Source organism: Phyllobates terribilis, unplaced genomic scaffold (genome assembly GCF_046119375.1).
Source record: "Phyllobates terribilis strain yellow unplaced genomic scaffold, ASM4611937v1 Scaffold_477__1_contigs__length_1400254, whole genome shotgun sequence".
NCBI lineage: Eukaryota > Metazoa > Chordata > Amphibia > Anura > Dendrobatidae > Phyllobates > Phyllobates terribilis.
This window is the reverse complement of record NW_027363237.1, coordinates 1,247,850-1,270,121: the sequence shown is the minus strand read 5'-3', so window position 1 is coordinate 1,270,121 and position 22,272 is coordinate 1,247,850.

Sequence of the window (22,272 nt, the reverse complement as noted above, 5' to 3'; positions counted from 1 at the left end):
CTGACCTAAACCCAATTGAACATCTCTGGAGAGACCTGAAAATGGCTGTCCACCAACGTTCACCATCCAACCTGACAGAACTGGAGAGGATCTGCAAGGAAGAATGGCAGAGGAACCCCAAATCCAAGTGTGAAAAACTTGTTGCATCATTCCCAAGAAGACTCATGGATGCACTAGCTCAAAAGGGGGCTTCTACTCAATACTGGTCATTTGGTCTGACATGCACTGTGAGCTGTGAGGTCTTATATAGACAGGTGTGTGCCTTTCCAAATCAAGTCCTATCAGTTTAATTAAACACAGCTGGACTCCAATGAAAGAGTAGAACCATCTCAAGGAGGATCACAAGGAAATGGACAGCATGTGACTTAAATATGAGCAAAGGGTCTGAATACTTATGACCATGTGATATTTCAGTTTTCCTTTTTTAATAAATTTGCAAAAATTTCTACATTTCTGTTTTTTTCAGTCAACATGGGGTGCAGAGTGGACTTTAATGAGAAAAAAATGAACTTTTTAGAATTTACCAAATGGCTGCAATGAAACAAAGAGTGAAAAATTTAAAGGGGTCTGAATGCTTTCCGTACCCACTGTACTTCAATAAAACTCACCCTATAGATACCCTAGCCTGAACCTGCATGTCAACGGAGATGGGCATCCTACATATAGATGACAATGGCACCCTTGCTGAACGGCAGCTGCCCCTAGACCCTAAAAGTCCCTTATTCGTACTTACATAGACCAAAGATCTGACAGTCTACCAGAAACTGGTACAGATATCACATCAAACAATCAATCCTCAGTGTGTAATAAATGATTAAAGTGACAACAGTGAATAAAGTGACAATGTGCAAATTTATAAAAACACCCAAGAACGTTCCTAATATCTTTGGACCTCCAAGCCAAAGGATACATTCGGGCATCCAAACAAAGGCTACAATCAGCCCTGTTCAACACCCTAGATGCTGATTACCTGCCTTATAGTGGAGGGTGACACCCTAGTTAATGTTGACACTGTGGCGCCCCGCTCCACGGCGGCTATCCCTGGATAACCCTAGCCAGCCCTGGAATTAATCACCCATAGAGGTATCAATGACATAAATGATCACAAGACTAAACAATAAAAGGAACTTATCTTGATAAAGTGCAATACTGATGCGGATCATCTTTATGCCGCATGTCCCGATTTTAAAGAGATTTAATAAAATTTGTATTTTAGGGTTTATGTTATACTTATGTCTTATGGTATCCTAAGCTTATCTTATGCTATACTCACATTATGCATTAACACTTCACATGCTGTTACATCACCATTATACATTACATAAGACACATATCACTTTTAGATATAAAACCGCAAGACAGTATTCACATGACGCGTTTGTTGTCTTCAGGGGCAGGAACAGGGTAAGACAGTCCACATTCCTACAGTTTTGTATCTTGGGCTCTGTGCACACAGCCTGCTCCAAGCTTAGCCGGTAAGAGCCCTATCTATGTGGTACAATACTGGGGTTCATCGTATGTTTTCCGCATCTACTGTATGGAGGTTTCTCTACTATCAATAAAGAGAAGGTTTTTCGCAGCCTTATTCTTAAGAAGACAGGGGGTTTAGCTCCATGTCACACTACACACCGTGGTAAGGTGTATGAGGGGAGCATAGCCCGCCTAATCTAATAGTATGGGCGTCACTAATAGGCTGTAAACCAGACACTGTGCGTGACCAGCGCCAAAATATCTACCAGTACCTCATATATAGATTTTGCACGTTATTTTTATTCAGGGTTCAGAGAAGCCCATCAATGCTGGATTTGTAAACTAGGGGGTCTGTCCTCATGGGGTGCACTTAGATAGTGCTTTGCAGCCTGCCTAATCTAACAGTATGAGGGTCACTAATAGGCTGTAAGCCCTATATTGAGCACTATCTGTGTTAGGCGTCAGGTGTTTTCTGGACCCGAAATGGGTTCAGAATCATCAGTGGATTCTGTGGTCTCCCATTCCGGTCCAGATGCTTCTCAGCATCGTCATTAGTCCCAACGCCTAGCTGGTGCACGAGATGTACAAGCTGTCTCTCGGGTCTTTGTTCCTAGCAACATGAAGGATAGGTTGCGGAGGGAAACAGGGCTGTTACAGCCTAAGTCCAGGATACACTGCACTGAGCATGCCCGTGACATGGCGGACCGTGATTGGTGGTTTGGGAGTCAGCTGATCCGGTGACCTGGCACCGCCTGATTGGTCGCGGGTGACGTCACCAATAATGTGACGATGGGCAGGGCTTAATATTTAAATAGCACGCCCACAAACATGGCGGCGCACTCTGATCATTGAGCTGAGTTGGTGTTATTGTGTGGACGCTTGGTCGTTTCGGCTCCACGTGTGCTTTTGCTGTTATAGCTTCTGACAGGCAGGTTTAGCAGGGGATAGACAGCCTTAGATGGAGGGAGGCAGGTAGCTTCGTCTGACAGTCTGGCTCCAACAAGGGGGTCGCTATACACCCCGAGCAGACTGCGGACTCCGTATTCCCGGCACCGCCTGTTAGCCACGTGGAGAGATACTCCTCAGTCCGGTAGCACGCCGGCTGGGAGCACGTATAAGCCGGCGTGAATCACACACGCATCCGAGCGCCTGCTGCGTAGCCTCTGTGCAGTTAACAGGGCTACGGCTCCATTATTTGTCGCACATCTCTCGTGCAGTTAATGGAGATAGTGCGAATCCCTATTCCCGTTCCGGTGTGCAGTAACACGGGAGGGATTGTTATTTCAGTTGGTTGTTTTACCTTCTTACCCGGAAGGTGTTCGTCCGCAGTCCTCCAGGCTGCATCACGGACCCCGGGTTCGTTTGCTTTCCATTATTTAATAAAGTTGTTTGCAACCATTCCCCTAACAATCTGTGTGTGACCAGTGACCTATACAAGCCATTTTTTGTGTGCAGTTTTAATACTAAGCAATGACCCCCTCCAAGAATTGGTAGGTTATGAGTTGGTTGTCTCATCAGTATTTTGCACCTGTGCTGCCCCTGCCTTTATTATATGGTTTGCTTCATCCTGATTAGTGCATTAGCTTTGAGACCTGGGCTGGAGAATAAATACTGTTCCTCTTTTTTGCTGTGTTAATAATTTTTTTCAGTTTTAATTCAACTACTCTAGCATCAAGCTCCTAATTCGCTTTGTCTAAAGGAAGTTAGATGGCAATGTTTTATTGTGTGAGGTATGGAACTCTCTACCACATGACCTTGTAATACTTAATTCTCTAAAAAAAAGTTCAAGGAGGTCCTGTGTGACTTTCTTGAATAACATTACAGGTTATTCATACTAGATTTTGTTATGGGACGTTGATCCAAGCAACTAGTCTGATTGCCATATGTGGAGTCGGGAAGGAATTTTTCCCCTAATTTTGGGCAAGCAGCATCTGCCTCATGGGGTTTTTTGACTTCCTCTGGATCAACACATTAGCTTTTCACAGGTCTCTATATATAGTGTGATGGCTCCCACAGCTCTTTATATACAGTACTAGATGGTGTTCCGATTCTAACGCATCGGGTATTCTAGAATCTGTATGCGGCCGACCAGGCGCAATCAACAGAGTGGTGTTTAAATGTGGCGCCAAAATCGCTGATTGGTCGCGGCCGCCGGCCACGACCAATCAGCAGAGCGGTGTTTAAATTTGGCGCCAGTATCGCTGATTGGTCGCGGCGCCAATATCGCTGATTCCGACCAATCAGCGAATCGTATTACTGAGGACCGGGCAGCGACGCTACCTGTGCGGGTACTTCCGCTGCGAGGAACCGGGAGATGGCCGGCTGCTCACAGCCGAAGTATCCCGACTGGCGGCGCCGCTGCCCGGTCCTCGCTTCACACTTGCCGTCGGGAGATCAGCGGCCCTAGCCATTGATCTCCCGACGGTAGCCGCATGGAGGTCAGCAGCGCCGCCGGTCGCGGTACTTCTGCTGCGAGCAGCCGGGAGATGAGCGGCTAGCGCCGGTCATCTCCCGGCTGCATCGCCGCTGACCTCCGTGCGGCAGATGAGCTGCTAACGGCCGCCATCTTTTTCTGAAATCCCGCGTCGCTGATTGGCCGCGGCTGGACCAATCAGCGACGCAGAATTTCCTGGACAGAAGGACAGACAGACAGACGGGATTAGACGATTATATACAGTACAGACCAAAAGTTTGGACACACCTTCTCATTTCAAGATTTTTCTGTATTTTCATGACTATGAAAATTGTACATTCACACTGAAGGCATCAAAACTATGAATTAACACATGTGGAATTATATACTTAACAAAAAAGTGTGAAACAACTGAAAATATGTCTTATATTCTAGGTTCTTCAAAGTAGCCACCTTTTGCTTTGATGACTGCTTTGCACACTCTTGGCATTCTCTTGATGAGCTTCAAGAGGTAGTCAATGGAAATGGTCTTCCAACAATCTTGAAGGAGTTCCCAGAGATGCTTAGCACTTGTTGGCCCTTTTGCCTTCACTCTGCGGTCCAGCTCACCCCAAATCATCTCGATTGGGTTCAGGTCTGGTGACTGTGGAGGCCAGGTCATCTGGCGTAGCACCCCATCATTCTCCTTCTTGGTCAAATAGCCCTTACACAGCCTGGAGGTGTGTTTGGGGTCATTGTCCTGTTGAAAAATAAATGCTGGTCCAACTAAACGCAAACCGGATGGAATAGCATGCCGCTGCAAGATGCTGTTGTAGCCATGCTGGTTCAGTATGCCTTCAATTTTGAATAAATCCCCAACAGTGTCACCAGCAAAGCACCCCCACACCATCACACCTCCTCCTCCATGCTTCTCGGTGGGAACCAGACATGTAGAGTCCATCCGTTCACCTTTTCTGCATCGCACAAAGACACGGTGGTTGGAACCAAAGATCTCAAATTTAGACTCATCAGACCAAAGCACAGATTTCCACTGGTCTAATGTCCATTCCTTGTGTTCTTTAGCCCAAATAAGTCTCTTCTGCTTGTTGCCTGTCCTTAGCAGTGGTTTCCTAGCAGCTATTTTACCATGAAGGCCTGCTGCACAAAGTCTCCTCTTAACAGTTGTTGAAGAGATGTGTCTGCTGCTAGAACTCTGTGTGGCATTGACCTGGTCTCTAATCTGAGCTGCTGTTAACCTGCGATTTCTGAGGCTGGTGACTCGGATAAACTTATCCTCAGAAGCAGAGGTGACTCTTGGTCTTCCTTTCCTGGGGCAGTCCTCATGTGAGCCAGTTTCTTGCAGCGCTTGATGGTTTTTGCATCTGCACTTGGGGACACTTTCAAAGTTTTACCAATTTTTTGCATTGACTGACCTTCATTTCTTAAAGTAATGATGGCCACTCATTTTTCTTTACTTAGCTGCTTTTTTCTTGCCATAATACAAATTCTAACAGTCTATTTAGTAGGACTATCAGCTGTGTATCCACCAGACTTCTGCACAACACAGCTGATGATCCGAACCCCATTTATAAGGCAAGAACTCCCACTTATTAAACCTGACAGGGCACACCTGTGAAGTGAAAAACATTTCCGGTGACTACCTCTTGAAGCTCATCAAGAGAATGCCAAGAGTGTGCAAAGCAGTCATCAAAGCAAAAGGTGGCTACTTTGAAGAACCTAGAATATAAGACATATTTTCAGTTGTTTCACACTTTTTTTGTTAAGTATATAATTTCACATGTGTTATTTCATAGTTTTGATGCCTTCAGTGTGAATGTACAATTTTCATAGTCATGAAAATACAGAAAAATCTTTAAATGAGAAGGTGTGTCCAAACTTTTGGTCTGTACTGTATATTAGATGATGACCCCACAGACCCTTTACACAGCATTATGTTTCCACAGCTCCTTGTATACAGTATGATTCCCTCATTGTTCCCTAAATACAGTATGATGTGCTCACAGCTCCATATACACCGTATGATGTCCCCACACATGCAGATACACAATATGATACCTATACACAATATGATGCCCCTACATCTCCCTATACACAATATGATGCCCCTACATCTCCCTCCATCTGAACAAGTCTCTCCAGCTTCAGAAAGATTATGGACGCATCACATTTTTTTTTACGGACAGGGAAAAAAGTGCCCTATTTTTATGGACTGTCCAAGAATTTCTGGACAGTTGGCTACCCTGCTATTAGTTCCAATGGGGTGGCAGCCTAGGTGGATGCTGGAAGCACAACCGTCTCTCCCTAAGATTCGGAGAGGGAAGGCCTTGCTGTGGCCTTTTCGTTGAGAGGGATGGTTTATTGAGGGCCCATATATACACACAGTCATGGCCGGAAGTGTTTAGCAACCTTGAGATTGTTCCAGAAAGTGAAGTATTTCTCCCAGAAAATTATTACAATTACACATGTTTTGTTATACATTTGTTATAATATTTATTTCCTTTGTGTGTATTGAAACAGCACAAAAAAATGGGAAAAAAAGGCAAATTGGACATAATTTCACACAAAACTCCAAAAATGGGCCGGACAAAATTGTTGGAACTTTTCCAAAATTGTGGAAAAACAACTTTGCTTCAAGCATGTGATGCTCGTTAAAACTCACCTGTGGCAAGTAACAGTCGTGGGTAATATGAAAGTCATACCTGAGACCAGATAAAAAGTGGAGAAGATAGATAGATATGAGATTGATAGATAGATAGATATGAGATAGATAGATGGATATGTGGCACCCCAGGGGTCTGGTTACCACTGTAATAGAAATATTATGTCTGAGAGCAAGTGGGAGGTTTCCTGGTTCGGAGCCCTTAAACATGCAACACCTCCTGTCCCAGACCAGATAGGGGAGGAACCTGCCCTATATAAACTGGATCTGGGGCGGGGTTAGTGAAGTCAGAGCCTGGAGTTAGTTCCAGACACAGGGAAAGTAACAGCAAGGAGCTCTGTAGGAGCAGGAGCTGAAGACCAGGGACTTGAGCTAAGCGGAGTTCGTCCTGGCAGAAGACTCTGAGAAGCGGACACAGGAGTCCGAGGTTGCGGGGACTTATATATACCCAGCAGCAGAAACCCGCCGGCAGGGGATTTCAAGTCCTCTGGCCATAGAAGCCCGGAGGCTCAGTCACGAGCAAGGGACCAGCACTGCAATCGAGGAGCGGGGGCTATCAGAAGGCCCCAAGTCACCAGCCATACAGGTGAGCACCACACGGAACACTCAGGGACGTGGGCTACTTCCACTCGCTTACAGCAAGGTAGCCAGGAAGAGTGCAGATAGTCGGGGAGGCCTACAACTCCACCTGGCCAGGGGAACTCCAGTTTGCTCACAGACTGACCAGGCCTCTTATGCTAGCCAGTACTCCCGGGAGGGTCTGCCTTATCACCATCAGTAAAGACCCTGAACTGCACTGCAAAGCCTCTGAGTCGTTCCTGCTGCGCTCGTGTACCATCACTCCTATCATCCACACTCACTAGCCTGAGGCTATACTCCTCCCGTGGGGAGTTATACTACACTCTGCTGCCCTCACAACATCAGCCTCAGAGGTCTGCTCAGCAGCGGCGGTTCTTATTGACCGCAATCCACGGGTGGCGTAGTCGGACATTGCATTATACTGATACAGAGACTGCCACAATATTGGTCTGGCCACCCTGAGCCACGGGACCAGGTCGCCACAACTACTCCCAGCATTGCCCTGAAGTCCGGTCCCGGGTGCCCCATGGCCCAGGGGGCGCGTCATATAGATAATAGATAGATGATAGATAGTCCTATGATATGAGATAGAGGTCGTTATAGACAGGTTTATACACTCTCTCCCGAAGTCGGTAAAATCCTGGGTTGCCCAGGGAGATCCCTATAATGCTGATGACTTGGTGGGGTTGGTGGAAAGATACCAGGCGGTTGAGAGTCCGTTGGGAAAACAAGGGGTCGTAGCCTCTCAATACTGGGGTTCCCAAAAGGTGGCGGACACCCAAAAGAAGGGAGCTAGCGCCACACCTGGGGGGCATCCTAGAGTTCAGGAGGGGTCTGAGTTGCTGCCCAAGGTCCCACCCCATAATATAGTGTGTTGGAGATGTCATACCCCTGGCCATATTGCCTCCCGGTGTCCCATAACCTCTGAACCAATGGACTGTAACATGGGCCGGCGTTGCTCTTATTTTGCCTACCCCGCCTGCAGCGCGGTTCGTCAACATGGCGAGGGCCCTCAGGCATGCTCAGTGTCAGTTAACGGGGCACAAGTCTCTGGACTATTGGTCTCAGGAAGTTTGGAGACCCTGATAAGGGCCACACTCCCTCATCGGCTGGTTTCTGGGAAGGTGGTGGGTGTCCGGTGTATCAATGGGGACGCTAAGAACTATCCTGTGGCCCAGGTGGATGTAAACACAGACTGTGGCACCACATCTCATGAAGTGGCGGTCGTTAAGGACCTATTGCATCCCATAATAATTGGACGTTACTTTGCATTATTCTGGGAAATGTGGGGGAAAGCGGGGACACCTGGTTGCTTGGACGACAGCCAGATCGCCCCTAAGGAAACTTACCCGCAGAACATAGTAGATGAGTTTCCCATGTGTGTGCTGGTGGGCAATGAGGCTGAAGTAGCATCCCCTGAGTCCAATATCCCTGAGCTTTAGGTGTCCGAGGGAAACTTTGGAACTGCCCAACTCAGGGATTTAACTCTGAAAGGGGCCTTTGAAAATGTTACTGTGTTAAATGGGGTGCCTCAGGAACCGGGGGCTGACACTCGGTTCCCTCATTTTGCTGTGAATGGGGATTTGCTGTACAGAATAACCAAGCCAAGGGGTGAGTTAATAGAACAGTTGCTGGTGCCAGGGCCCTATAGACGCAGGGTGTTAGACATGGCTCATTCTCATGTGTTGGGTGGTCACCTGGGTGCAGACAAGATTCAAGAACGGATCCTCCAAAGATTCTACTGGCCAGGTTGCTATAGAGAAATATAGAGTTATTGTCGTTCCTGCCCCACATGCCAGATAACCTCCCCAGTGGCCCACTTCCGCAGTCCCCTAGTGCCACTACCAGTCATCGAGGTTCCATTCGAACGCATAGCAATGGATCTAGTGGGGCCTCTGGTCAAGTCCGCCCAAGTGCATCAGTATATCCTGGTGGTATTAGATTATGCTACATGGTATCTGGAGGCCGTACCACTACGAAACTCCTCCACCAGGTGTATAGCCCGGGAGTTAGACCACATGTTTTCAAGAACTGGGTTGCCTAACGAGATCCTAACAGACCAAGGAACTCCATTTATGTCGAATGTCATGAGGGAATTGTGCAAGACACTGCAGATTGCACAACTGAGAACCTCCGTGTACTCTCCCCAGATGGACGGACTGGTAGAGAGGTTTAACAAAACCTTGAAAGCAATGTTGAGGAAAGCAGTGGAAAAGGATGGCCGAGACTGGGACTATATGTTGTTCGCCATGAGGGAAGTTCCCAAAGCTTCCACAGGTTTCTCCCCGTTTGAACCACTCTATGGACGACACCCTCAGGACTCCTGGAGGTGGAGAAAGAGTCCTGGGAAGCTGAGACCACTCCCTATAGGAGAGTGGTGGAGCACGTTGCCCAGATGCAAGAGAGGATTGCCCATGTGATGCCCATTGTGAGGGAGCACCTCCTTAAGGCACAAGAGGCACAGTCCAGGGTGTATAATAGGTCGGCCAGGGTGAGATCGTTCAACCCAGGAGATCGAGTGCTTGTGCTAGTCCCACAGTGGAGACAAGTTCATGGCCAAGTGGCAGGGCCCCTATGAGGTGGTAGAGAAAGTGGGGGAAGTCAACTTTAAGATCCACCAACCAGGGAAGAGGAAGCCCTACCAAATTTACCATGTTAACTTGATTAAGCCATGGCAAGATAGAGAGCCTGCGGAAGCTCCCTGTTTAATGGCTGAGGCTGAGGCCGATGTGAAAGAGGTCAAGGTGGCAGAGTCACTGTCACATGCCCAAAAGCAACAGTGCAAAGAGTTGTTACAGCGAAATAAAGACATGTTTTCGGAGTTGTCAGGACTCACTCAGGTCATAGAGCATGAGGTTCTCACAGAGCCTCATGTTCGCGTCAATCTAAAACCATACCGGATCCCCGAAGCCCGCAGAGAGGTGATCTCTAAAGAAGTAAGGCGGATGCTAAACCTGGGAGTCATTGAAGAGTCCAAAAGTGGATGGTCCAGTCCTATAGTCTTAGTGCCGAAACCAGATGGGGAATGGCGGTTTTGCAACGACTATAGGAAGCTGAACGAGGTCTCAAAGTTCGACGCCTACCCAATGCCTAGGGTAGATGAGCTTATCGAAAGGCTAGGACCCGCTCGGTACATCACCACTCTGGACCTCACCAAAGGATATTGGCAAATTCCCCTGTCCAAAGAGGCTAAGGAGAAGACAGCCTTCTCGACGCCAATACGTCAGGATGCCGTTTGGGTTGAAGGGAGCTCCGGCCACCTTCCAGAGAGCCATGGACCGGATCTTAGCACCCCACAAACAGTATGCAGCGGCCTACCTAGATGCCATCGTCATATTTAGCCAGGACTGGGAAAGTCATCTGGACAAAGTTCAAGCCATACTTGATGCCCTAAGGAAGGCGGGCTTTACTATCAACCCGAAGAAATGTGCCATGGGGATGGAGGAAGCCAAGTACCTAGGGTACGTGGTTGGTAGAGGGGAAATAAAACCACAAATAAATAAGGTCGAGGCGATCTTGAACTGGCCACAGCCCCTCTCGAAGAAGCAGGTCATGGCGTTTCTAGGCATTGTGGGCTACTATCGAAGATTTGTCCCTAACTTTGCCCTGATAGCAGCCCCACTGATGGATCTTCTGAAAGGGATGAAGTCAGCTATGGCCAAGTGGTCCCCGGAAGCAGAAGCGACCTGCCAGGAATTGAAACTGGTCCTCTGTAAACAACCAGTCTTGGTGGCACCCAGCTTCTCCAAGGAGTTTGTGGTCCAGATGGATGTGACGCGCCCCCTGGGACATATTCCTTTTTGAGGGGAATACCCGGCACCGGATCAGATGGGGGGTTGTAGTCTCCGAGCGGCTGAGACCCGGTCCCGTGCCCAGGGCGTCAAGCTATGTGTTATGTGGCAGTTCTTACTGATGTTATAAGAGTTCTTTTGTGTCGACTACGCCACCCGTTGTAATGCGGTCACTGTGGCCGCCGCTGCAGCAGGGTCCGCTGAGGCTGATGGTGGATGTGCAGCTTGGTGGGATAACCCCCAACGGGAGGGGTATAGCCTCAGAGGGGACAGGCGCAGAGGATGGGGGTTGTGGTGGTGTGGTGCAGCCGGCAATGAAGACAGACTCGGGTTGTGCAGTTAAGGGAGTTTACTTACTGCTGATGTTTCGGTCACTCCAGCTGCTAGTGACCACCCGAGCCGTGCTGCGTCCACCAGGTCCTGGATCCAGCCAACCCCCAAACAAGTCCAGAGCGTGGCCCTGAGCTCTCCCTCTGTCCTTTCTTCAGCCGTCCCCACCAGTGATTCACCTAGGTCCAGCTCCCTCGGGCCTTCTTTTGGGACACCCTTGGCCCTGGGTTCCCTGACCCTTCATGTGGTTTGCCTTCAGGGTGAATGTAGTGGGTGACCGTGACAGACACTGCCCACGGTCTCCGGTCTCTGGCTGGGGAATGTCTTTACCCCCACCAGCTTGGGTTCCGGTACCCTCTTGCTGACTCCTCACCCGGTGCTCTAATTTGGGTTCTTGGGTCCCTTCAGTCTTCCCCCTCTGGGTCTTTCTCTTTCTTTCTCCTCTCTCTCTCTCCAGGGCTGCTGTTTCCTTCTCTCTCTCCAACTGACTTGTTCTCAGCGTCTGACCCTGATCTAAGTTGGTGCCCTCCTTATATATCCCTCTATGTGTGAGCTCAGGTGACCAGCACCCAATGAGCTCCTATCACTACCCAGACTGCTCCCCCTATCTGCCCCTACACTACATGGGATGTACCACCCCCCTCCCACTCCAGCCAGGAACAGGCTCGGTTGTACCTGCACATTTCTAAGTGGGAGTACCGTCGGCCTGCTCCTCTGGAATGGGATGTATGTAGTGCATGCAGTCTATCTGAGCTCAGTTCCACACTCCTTCCTTACCCGGGAGTGGAATATCACACCTCTGGGTTGAGGTGCAATACCCCTGTAGCAGCCGAATCCTCAGGGTGCTACATTCCCCCCTGGTAAATCACAGCACGTCCTCGGGCTGTAAGACATAAAACACCAAAAACATACATATTTTTATAAACATAAACATATAAAACATCATATAAAACTTTCATATAAAACATTCTCGTAGACTTCTCTGGTCTCTGGTTTCAGGTTCCTCCTCCGGACACTGTGCAACGTGTGTCCGGGAAAAGTACGACAGTCTCTCAGAAAAACTGGTTTTCCTATAAAACCGGTAGGGGGCGCTTTAGGACGCGCAACTATTTACAGGGGAAGTTGGAAGTTGGCCGCTCTCAGTCCTCGGCCAGGTAGAGGGAAGGGAATGGCTGCTCACAGTCCTCAGCCTGTAGGATGAAGGGGTTAACGGGTAAAACAGCTCCCTGGTCCCAACGGGGACTTATTTTAGCAGCAACAACAGTTCCAGTTTCAGTTTCAGTTTCTATATACCCCGATTGGGTAACTATTTACAGCACCTGCTCTGCCGCACTCAACGGCGTCTTCCTCCTGCTCTTTGCTTATAGCTGGTTGTTACTTCAGACCCGTCCGGGTCCTCTTGCTCCTCCTCCTCGCACCGCAACTCCTCCTCCGTCAGGCGGTGTACGTGGAGGGCATAAGGTCCTTTGGCACACTTGTGCCGGGTGAAAGTGACCTCGTCTCCGACGTAGAGGTCACGGCCTTTGTGACCTTCCGGCAGGTGGGACTCGACGTCTCTGCGGGTCACAAAAACGTCACCGCGGTTGTTACGGTCCCGAATAAAGCCCCACCCATGCTGCGGGTTGAACTTTATCACTGTCCCGATGGTGCGGGGACAATGCGCTGCACGGGGGTTCCTCCTAGTCCGGCTCTTCTGCTCCGCGCTCTGGATTTGGGCCTGTTGTTCTCTGACCCGCCTCTCCTCCCGTTCTCTCTTAAACTCTGCCAGCTGTTGACGGCAACACTCTGTACGTTCAGCTGCGGCTGCCCGAGTTTCTCCGGTGAACCCCATCAAATCTTCTCCCGTGGGGTCCCACACGAATTGGGCTTCTGCTAGAGGAGGCGAGACCCGAGCCACGGGCTTCGGAGCCGGGATTAGGGGCTCACACAAGGGCCCTAGTCTTTGCTGCCGCTCCAGCTCAGGGTACCCTTCGGGCCAGATGAAGGGCCGCCCGTCCGGCCATGTGAGCTGGCCGAAGAGGTCCTCCCCCAGGTGTGGCACCCTAGGTATTGCGGGCGCGGGCGCGGTGGTGGTGGCGCCCGGGTTGCCCAGGCCTTGCGGCCAGGCCTGGGGCACCTGGAAGGTGAAGGGCACCGTTAGGACGGCGGCGCCCTGGGCTACCTGGCCTTGCGGCCAGGCCGGAGGCTCCGCGGAGGTAGGGGGCGCTGTTGGTGGTGCGGCGCCCGGAGGTACTAGGCCTTGCGACCAGGCTGGTGGTACTTCCTGCTTTGTCACGCTCCGGGTCGGGGCGCGTGACGTCACAGGGGTCGCTGCGGCGGCTTCCGGTCGGGGCCTAGTCCATGGCGGTGACCTGGCGGCTACGGGCACAGCAGGGGGACTTTCGGGCTCTGCGACGGGGAGCTGGGGCAGGTGAGCGGTGTCACGGCTTGGGGTATAGGCGTCCCCTTTACCTGCCTCCATGCGTTCGGCTCCCTCCTCGGCGCCGTCTCCGGCCTTGGGTCCTCCTGCGCCATCCTCAGAGGCGGTCTGCTTCCTCTTCCAGGGTAGCGTGCTCCGCTGACTGGTCTCTGCGTGCTGAGCCATCTCCCGGCTCCACTCCGCCAGTATCTCCCGCTGTACCCGGGCCATCCTCCATGCGAGGCCCTCCAGGGCAGTCTGTGCACACTCCCGGTCTCGGGGGAGCTGCGCTAGGATCTCCGCTAGACCTAGCGGGGTTGTGGACTCCAGCAGGCTCCTGACCATCGGGTCGGTGCTGCTCTGCTCTGCTTCCGGCAGGCTCCTGGCCAGCGGGCCGGTGCTGCTCTGCCCTCCTTCCTCGGTCTCTAGCAGACTCCTGGCCAGCGGGCCGGTGCTGTTCTGCTTTCTTTCCATCTCCGGGTGAGCTTCTCCGCTACTCCTTGTTAGACCTCTTGCCTCCGGGTGCGCTCGCTCCAGACTGCTCCAAGCGACACCCATCTTTTCTCTTCTCTTCCGTCTCCTCCCACTTCGAGGGCGGTCCCGGGGCAACTCGGTGACTGTCAGCTCCAGGGGGAGTTCTTTCACGCTGACAGACACCTCTAGCATCACAGTCTCTGTTGGTGGGGGCGGTTTCCACTTTTGGCGCCATTTTCTGTCCTGGCCCACGATGGGAGGTGGCCTCTTTCCCTCCTTTGGCACGCCCATAATGGCGTCCGCTGCTCTTCCAAGGCGGGAAATCTGCGGTTTTGGCGGGAAGCGTCGCCCAGTGGCGGGAAACTCTACAGATGGCGGGAACAAGCTGGAAATGGCGGACAATCGTCGGGAAACGACTGGTGATGGAGTCCGATGGCGTGGACCCTCCGGAACCGGTGGGAGACTTCTTTCTGAGGTAAACTTGCACTTTTCTTCAGGCACGCAGTACCCGGGTGTTGCGGGCACGTAATCCTGCCGACTACGCCAAAGTTGACGCGCCCCCTGGGACATATTCCTTTTTGAGGGGAATACCCGGCACCGGATCAGATGGGGGGTTGTAGTCTCCGAGCGGCTGAGACCCGGTCCCGTGCCCAGGGCGTCAAGCTATGTGTTATGTGGCAGTTCTTACTGATGTTATAAGAGTTCTTTTGTGTCGACTACGCCACCCGTTGTAATGCGGTCACTGTGGCCGCCGCTGCAGCAGGGTCCGCTGAGGCTGATGGTGGATGTGCAGCTTGGTGGGATAACCCCCAACGGGAGGGGTATAGCCTCAGAGGGGACAGGCGCAGAGGATGGGGGTTGTGGTGGTGTGGTGCAGCCGGCAATGAAGACAGACTCGGGTTGTGCAGTTAAGGGAGTTTACTTACTGCTGATGTTTCGGTCACTCCAGCTGCTAGTGACCACCCGAGCCGTGCTGCGTCCACCAGGTCCTGGATCCAGCCAACCCCCAAACAAGTCCAGAGCGTGGCCCTGAGCTCTCCCTCTGTCCTTTCTTCAGCCGTCCCCACCAGTGATTCACCTAGGTCCAGCTCCCTCGGGCCTTCTTTTGGGACACCCTTGGCCCTGGGTTCCCTGACCCTTCATGTGGTTTGCCTTCAGGGTGAATGTAGTGGGTGACCGTGACAGACACTGCCCACGGTCTCCGGTCTCTGGCTGGGGAATGTCTTTACCCCCACCAGCTTGGGTTCCGGTACCCTCTTGCTGACTCCTCACCCGGTGCTCTAATTTGGGTTCTTGGGTCCCTTCAGTCTTCCCCCTCTGGGTCTTTCTCTTTCTTTCTCCTCTCTCTCTCTCCAGGGCTGCTGTTTCCTTCTCTCTCTCCAACTGACTTGTTCTCAGCGTCTGACCCTGATCTAAGTTGGTGCCCTCCTTATATATCCCTCTATGTGTGAGCTCAGGTGACCAGCACCCAATGAGCTCCTATCACTACCCAGACTGCTCCCCCTATCTGCCCCTACACTACATGGGATGTACCACCCCCCTCCCACTCCAGCCAGGAACAGGCTCGGTTGTACCTGCACATTTCTAAGTGGGAGTACCGTCGGCCTGCTCCTCTGGAATGGGATGTATGTAGTGCATGCAGTCTATCTGAGCTCAGTTCCACACTCCTTCCTTACCCGGGAGTGGAATATCACACCTCTGGGTTGAGGTGCAATACCCCTGTAGCAGCCGAATCCTCAGGGTGCTACAGATGCATCGGATGTCGGGCTGGGAGCAGTCTTGTCCCAGGAGATTAACGGAGAAGAACACCCTGTAAAATACCTCAGTCTGAAGCTCTCCGCTTGTGAGAAGGACTACTCCATTGTAGAAAAAGAATGTTTGGCCATTAAGTGGGCGTTAAACACTCTGAGGTATTACCTATTAGGTAAAAGGTTCAGGTTAGTGTCAGACCATGCCCCATTGAGGTGGATGCGAGAAAAGAAGGGAAACAATGCCAGAGTGACTAGGTGGTTCCTGGCTCTACAAGATTTTAGTTTCCGGGTAGAGCATAGGCCTGGGAAACAACATGGGAATGCCGCTGCCTTGTCAAGGGTTTATTGTATGGTGACAGAAGGTGCCAAGCCCTACGGCTTTGGACAGAGGGGGGGTGTATGTAAGGTTGCTGCCGGACAGATCGTGGACGGGAGGTATGTGTCCTCGAAGTGCCATGCTTCGGTGATGTAGGATCCGGAGAAGCAGGCTCCAGCACACATAGTGCTGAGAGGAATTTAATGGGTCCAGATTACAGGGCCGGGTTTTATGAGCAGCTGAAAGAGCACCTGTGGCACCTAACAGGTGTTGGCAATAACTAAATCACACTTGCAGCCAGTTAACATGGATTAAAGTTGACTCAACTTCTGTCCTGTGTCCTTGTGTGTACCACATTGAGCATGGAGAAAAGAAAGAAGACCAAAGAACTGTTTGCGGACTTGTGAAACCAAATTGTGAGGAAGCATGAGCAATCTGAAGGCTACAAGTCCGTCTCCAAAGACCTGAATGTTCCTGTGTCTTCCGTGCGCAGTGTCATCAAGAAGTTTAAAGCCCATGGCACTGTGGCTAACCTCCCTACAAGTGGACGGAAAAGAAAAATTGACGAGAGATTTCAACGCAAGATTGTGCGGATGGTGGATAAAGAACCTCGACTAACATCCAAACAAGTTCAAGCTGCCCTGCAGTCCGAGGCTACAACAGTGTCAACCCGTACTATCCGTCGGCGTCTGAATGAAAAGGGACTGTATGGTAGGATACCCAGGAAGACCCCACTTCTTACCCCGAGACATAAAAAAGCCAGGCTGGAGTTTGCCAAAACTTACCTGATAAAGCCTAAAACTGGAAGTGCATTGAGGTGAAGGTGAAGAGGTATTGGGAATCCTGCAGAAAATACCTGTGTGAATTGCGTGAAGAGGTATTGGGAATCCTGCAGAAAATACCTGTGTGAATTGCGTGAAGAGGTATTGGGAATCCTGCAGAAAATACCTGTGTGAATTGCGGTGAGTGCTGCATTGTGATCTGCTGAGTGCTTTTCTACCTGTTTAGATTTATTGGGCTTTTTAAAATCTATTTTCTCACTACAGTTTTAGTTTCTTAGTTTACTACCTGTGTATTTAAGGGTTAACTACATTGCACTAAAATCCTGAGGTGTAGATTTACTCACAAGGGGTTAATTAAGGGGAAGGGGTCATAATTAAGGGTTTATAAGGGGCAGCTGGTTGGGCATAAAGTCCTTTGGAAGTGCATTGAGGTGAAGGGTACATTGCTGGAAAAGGAAAAAAAAAAAAAAAAAAACACTTTAAATCTCTTAGTTTGCGAGTGTGAACGAGCTGCGTGTGTCCGGAGCGTAAGTGCGAACGAAAGTAAGTGTGTGACTTGTTTTTCAGTGAAGAGGTATTGGGAATCCTGCAGAAAATACCTGTGTGAATTGCGGTGAGTGCTGCATTGTGTTATGCACACGCCCGGGCTGAGCGGCGTGTGCGTGTGATAGTAGTGATTCCACTGGACCGTGCCGGAGAGTGAATGCCTGGAGGGGCGTGACTAAGTATTCACCCGATCCGACCAGGGTCGCACGACGGCATACGACGCCAGTGCACCAAGGAGGAACCGAGCAGAGGGACCAGGTGCTACTCCAGGACAGACCCCGGACACGGCTGTTGACCCACACAGGGGAATACAGGAACAGGCTGGTAGGCTGGCACACAGACTGGAGGGTATAGGCAGGCACGACTGGTATGCAGGCAGGCGGGTAAAGGCAAGCGCAGCTAGAGTGCAGACAGGGAGGCACTAGCAGGTAGGAACACAGGCGGGATAGGACCCAGTACACACTGGGACTCAGGAACAGGCAGGTTAGGCTGGCACAGACTGGTGGATATAAGCAAACACGGCTGGTATGCAGATGGGTGGATACAGGCGAGTTGGCAGGCAGGGAGGTACTGGCCGAAAGGACGGGCTGGAGCACAGAAAGGTTAAGACCCAGTACAGACTGGGTCACAGAACCGCAGATGCGGTAGACAACCACAGCAGAGAGGGAACGCCCGAAGCGGTGGGCAAGAACAGAGCAGGACGGGGCTGCAGGAGCAGCGAGCACAAGCAGGGCAGGACAGGGCTGCCGGAGCAGCGAGCACAAGCAGGGCAGGACAGGACTGCCGGAGCAGCGGGCACAAGCAGGGCAGGACAGGACTGCCGGAGCAGCGGGCAGAAGCAGGGCAGGACAGGACTGCCGGAGCAGCGGGCAGAAGCAGGGCAGGACAGGACTGCCGGAGCAGCGGGCAGAAGCAGGGCAGGACAGGACTGCCGGAGCAGCGGGCAGAAGCAGGGCAGGACAGGACTGCCGGAGCAGCGGGCAGAAGCAGGGCAGGACAGGACTGCCGGAGCAGCGGGCAGAAGCAGGGCAGGACAGGACTGCCGGAGCAGCGGGCAGAAGCAGGGCAGGACAGGACTGCCGGAGCAGCGGGCAGAAGCAGGGCAGGACAGGACTGCCGGAGCAGCGGGCAGAAGCAGGGCAGGACAGGACTCTGTTCACACGGAACAGACAGGAAGGGAAAGAGAGCCAGACACCCACAGGGTACTTGCAGTGAAGTAGCGAGTGGACCACAAACTCACAAACGGGAGTACAGAGACAACAGGCAGGAGTTAGGTACGAGTTCAGACTCTGCAGAAAAAGGAAGGGAACGGACATAGAGGCAAAACAGGTAAAGGATAGGAGAGAGTTCAGACTGGAACTGAGTGTACGGAGGAGACCGACACTGCAGCGGGATACAGGAGCGGGTCTGGGAATACTGCCCCCAGAGAGGCGGGACGAACAGGCAAGGTGCGTGTTCAGACAGGACAGACAAGATACAGGAGCGGGTCTAGGTAATCGGCCCCTAGAAGGCGGGAGGAACAGGCTAGGAGCGTGTTCAGACAGGACAGACAAGATACACAGAAAGGACTCAGTTCAGACACGGGAACTAATACCGCAAAGCAGGAGACATACAGGACTCAGTTCAGACACGGGAGCTGATACCGCAAAGCAGGAGACATACAGGACACAGTTCAGACACGGGAGCTGATACCGCAAAGCAGGAGACATACAGGACTAAGTTCAGACAGGCCTGGAAATACAGCCTCCAGGAAAGGCAGACAAGGAAACAAAGACGGGACCTGGCCCCTTCAGAATGCAAGCACACACTGAAGGAAACACTTATGCTCAGGCAGGGAAAGAAGGGAGCTGCCGAGCTATATACCAAGTGACAGACAGCAATAGGCTGAGGACGCACAAGGGGTGTGACCCACAGCAGGTACAAAAGGCAGGAAGTGATCGGGCGCCGCCCTTAAGCAGCAGAAACAGACACAAACAGACAGCATGGAGGGAAGCCAGAGAGACATTCTGGACAGGAGATCAAGTGCGCTCTCTTGCACAGTGGGAGATGGACCACCATGCAAGGACGCCGCCAGGTATGTTACAGTACCTCCCCCCTTACGCCCCCTCTTCTTCAGGCCTGCCAGAATCTTCCGCAGGGAATTCGAGGACCAGTCGTTCACTGGGTTGGAGGGGGACAGAGACTTGAGGGTAATCTCTGCTTCGAGGTACATCTTGTCAAGCTCACAGGAAAAAATAGACGGGTTATCAGGTACATAATGAGGAAAAGTCACTGTCTCTTTGTTATCTGGTGGTACCCCGGAGGATTCAGGAAACAACTGGAGGTCCTCCGCCGGGTCAGAAGAGTGCAGAGGCTCAGAGAAAACAACTGCTTCAGAGTACACTAGGTCGGACTCACTGGAGGAAGCAGGCGAGGTATCGGGTACCGAGTATAGGAAAGTCTCTGTCCATTCACCACCAGGTGGCACCCCGAAGGGTTCTGAACACAACTGGAGGTCCTCCGCCTGGTCGGAGGGGTGTAGAGACTCGGGAGTAACCTCTGCTTCGGAGTACACTAGGTTGGACTCACTGGACGAAGCGAGCGAGGTATCAGGTACAGAGTATAGGAGAGTCTCTGTCCTTTCACCACCAGGTGGCACCCCAAAGGGTTCTGAACACAACTGGAGGTCCTCCGCCTGGTCGGAGGGGTGTAGAGACTCGGGAGTAACCTCTGCTTCGGAGTACACTAGGTTGGACTCACTGGAGGAAGCAGGCGAGGTATCGGGTACCGAGTATAGGAGAGTCTCTGTCCTTTCGTTACCAGGTAGCACCCCGAAGGGTTCAGGAGACAACTGGAGATCCTCCGCCTGGTCGGAGGGGTGTAGAGACTCGGAGGTAACTACCACTTTGGGGTACCCATTGTCAGGCTCACAGGACGAAGCGGACAAAGTATTGAGTACCGGGTGTAGAGAAGTCTCTCTCCATTTGTCATCGAGTGGTATCCCGGAGGATTCAGGAGGCAACAGGGGATCCTCCGCCAGGTAGTAGAGGTGCACAGACTCAGAGGTAACCACAGCTTTGGAGCATCCTTGGACATGCACACCGGTTAAAGAGAGAGAAGCATCTGATGCCGGGTGCAGGAAGTTCTCCTGTGTGGAGTCTGGATGGGCAGAAGTCTCTTCGGGCAGGAGAACTGGTGCACTACCCACGCACATTACCCATTGGGGTTTCTCCGGGATACAGGGAGATGAAGCTTCAGTAGGGACTTCTAGGTTGGGGTCAGGAGGTCTCAGGGAGGACAGACCCTGGCGTGACGGCTTGCCTCTACGTCTAGCACGTCTGGACTGCCTCTTGAGGTTGAGAGAAGTATTCCGGAAAGCGTAGTCACCCTGTGAGGATTCTGGGTGGGCAGTAGTCTCATTGGGCTGGAGGACTATTGCGCTACCCACACACATTACCCATCGGGGCTGCTCCGGGATATTGGGAGGTGAAGCTTCAGCAGGAGCCTCCGGGTTAGGATCATCGAAGACCATTAGAAAGGCCACCAGGAAGGCCATTAGGTCCCGGAGGATCGGATCCTGTGTTTCATATAGGGGGTTGATCCATTCCAAGGCATCACCCGCCAGGTAAGACATCATAAAGGCCACTTTAGCCCAATCGGAAGGAAAGTAGAGAGGGTAGGCCTTAAAGTGTAGCATGCATTGCTCCACAAATGCACGACACTGTCTTGGATCCCCATAGTAACGTGGCGGATCCGCAGGAACGAGAGCTGATAGATCCATCTGGACGGTGCGTAATTCGCCTGGAACTCAGCTAAGGGAAAAAAAAATTTATTTATTTATTTTAATGCATATATTCGCTGGAAAACTTCTCAGAGGGCGAAGGCCGTGGGGCTCAACGGGAACCATGGCCTGAGCATGCTGTTATGCACACGCCCGGGCTGAGCGGCGTGTGCGTGTGATAGTAGTGATTCCACTGGACCGTGCCGGAGAGTGAATGCCTGGAGGGGCGTGACTAAGTATTCACCCGATCCGACCAGGGTCGCACGACGGCATACGACGCCAGTGCACCAAGGAGGAACCGAGCAGAGGGACCAGGTGCTACTCCAGGACAGACCCCGGACACGGCTGTTGACCCACACAGGGGAATACAGGAACAGGCTGGTAGGCTGGCACACAGACTGGAGGGTATAGGCAGGCACGACTGGTATGCAGGCAGGCGGGTAAAGGCAAGCGCAGCTAGAGTGCAGACAGGGAGGCACTAGCAGGTAGGAACACAGGCGGGATAGGACCCAGTACACACTGGGACTCAGGAACAGGCAGGTTAGGCTGGCACAGACTGGTGGATATAAGCAAACACGGCTGGTATGCAGATGGGTGGATACAGGCGAGTATGCAGGCAGGGAGGTACTGGCCGAAAGGACGGGCTGGAGCACAGAAAGGTTAAGACCCAGTACAGACTGGGTCACAGAACCGCAGATGCGGTAGACAACCACAGCAGAGAGGGAACGCCCGAAGCGGTGGGCAAGAACAGAGCAGGACGGGGCTGCAGGAGCAGCGAGCACAAGCAGGGCAGGACAGGGCTGCCGGAGCAGCGAGCACAAGCAGGGCAGGACAGGACTGCCGGAGCAGCGGGCACAAGCAGGGCAGGACAGGACTGCCGGAGCAGCGGGCAGAAGCAGGGCAGGACAGGACTGCCGGAGCAGCGGGCAGAAGCAGGGCAGGACAGGACTGCCGGAGCAGCGGGCAGAAGCAGGGCAGGACAGGACTGCCGGAGCAGCGGGCA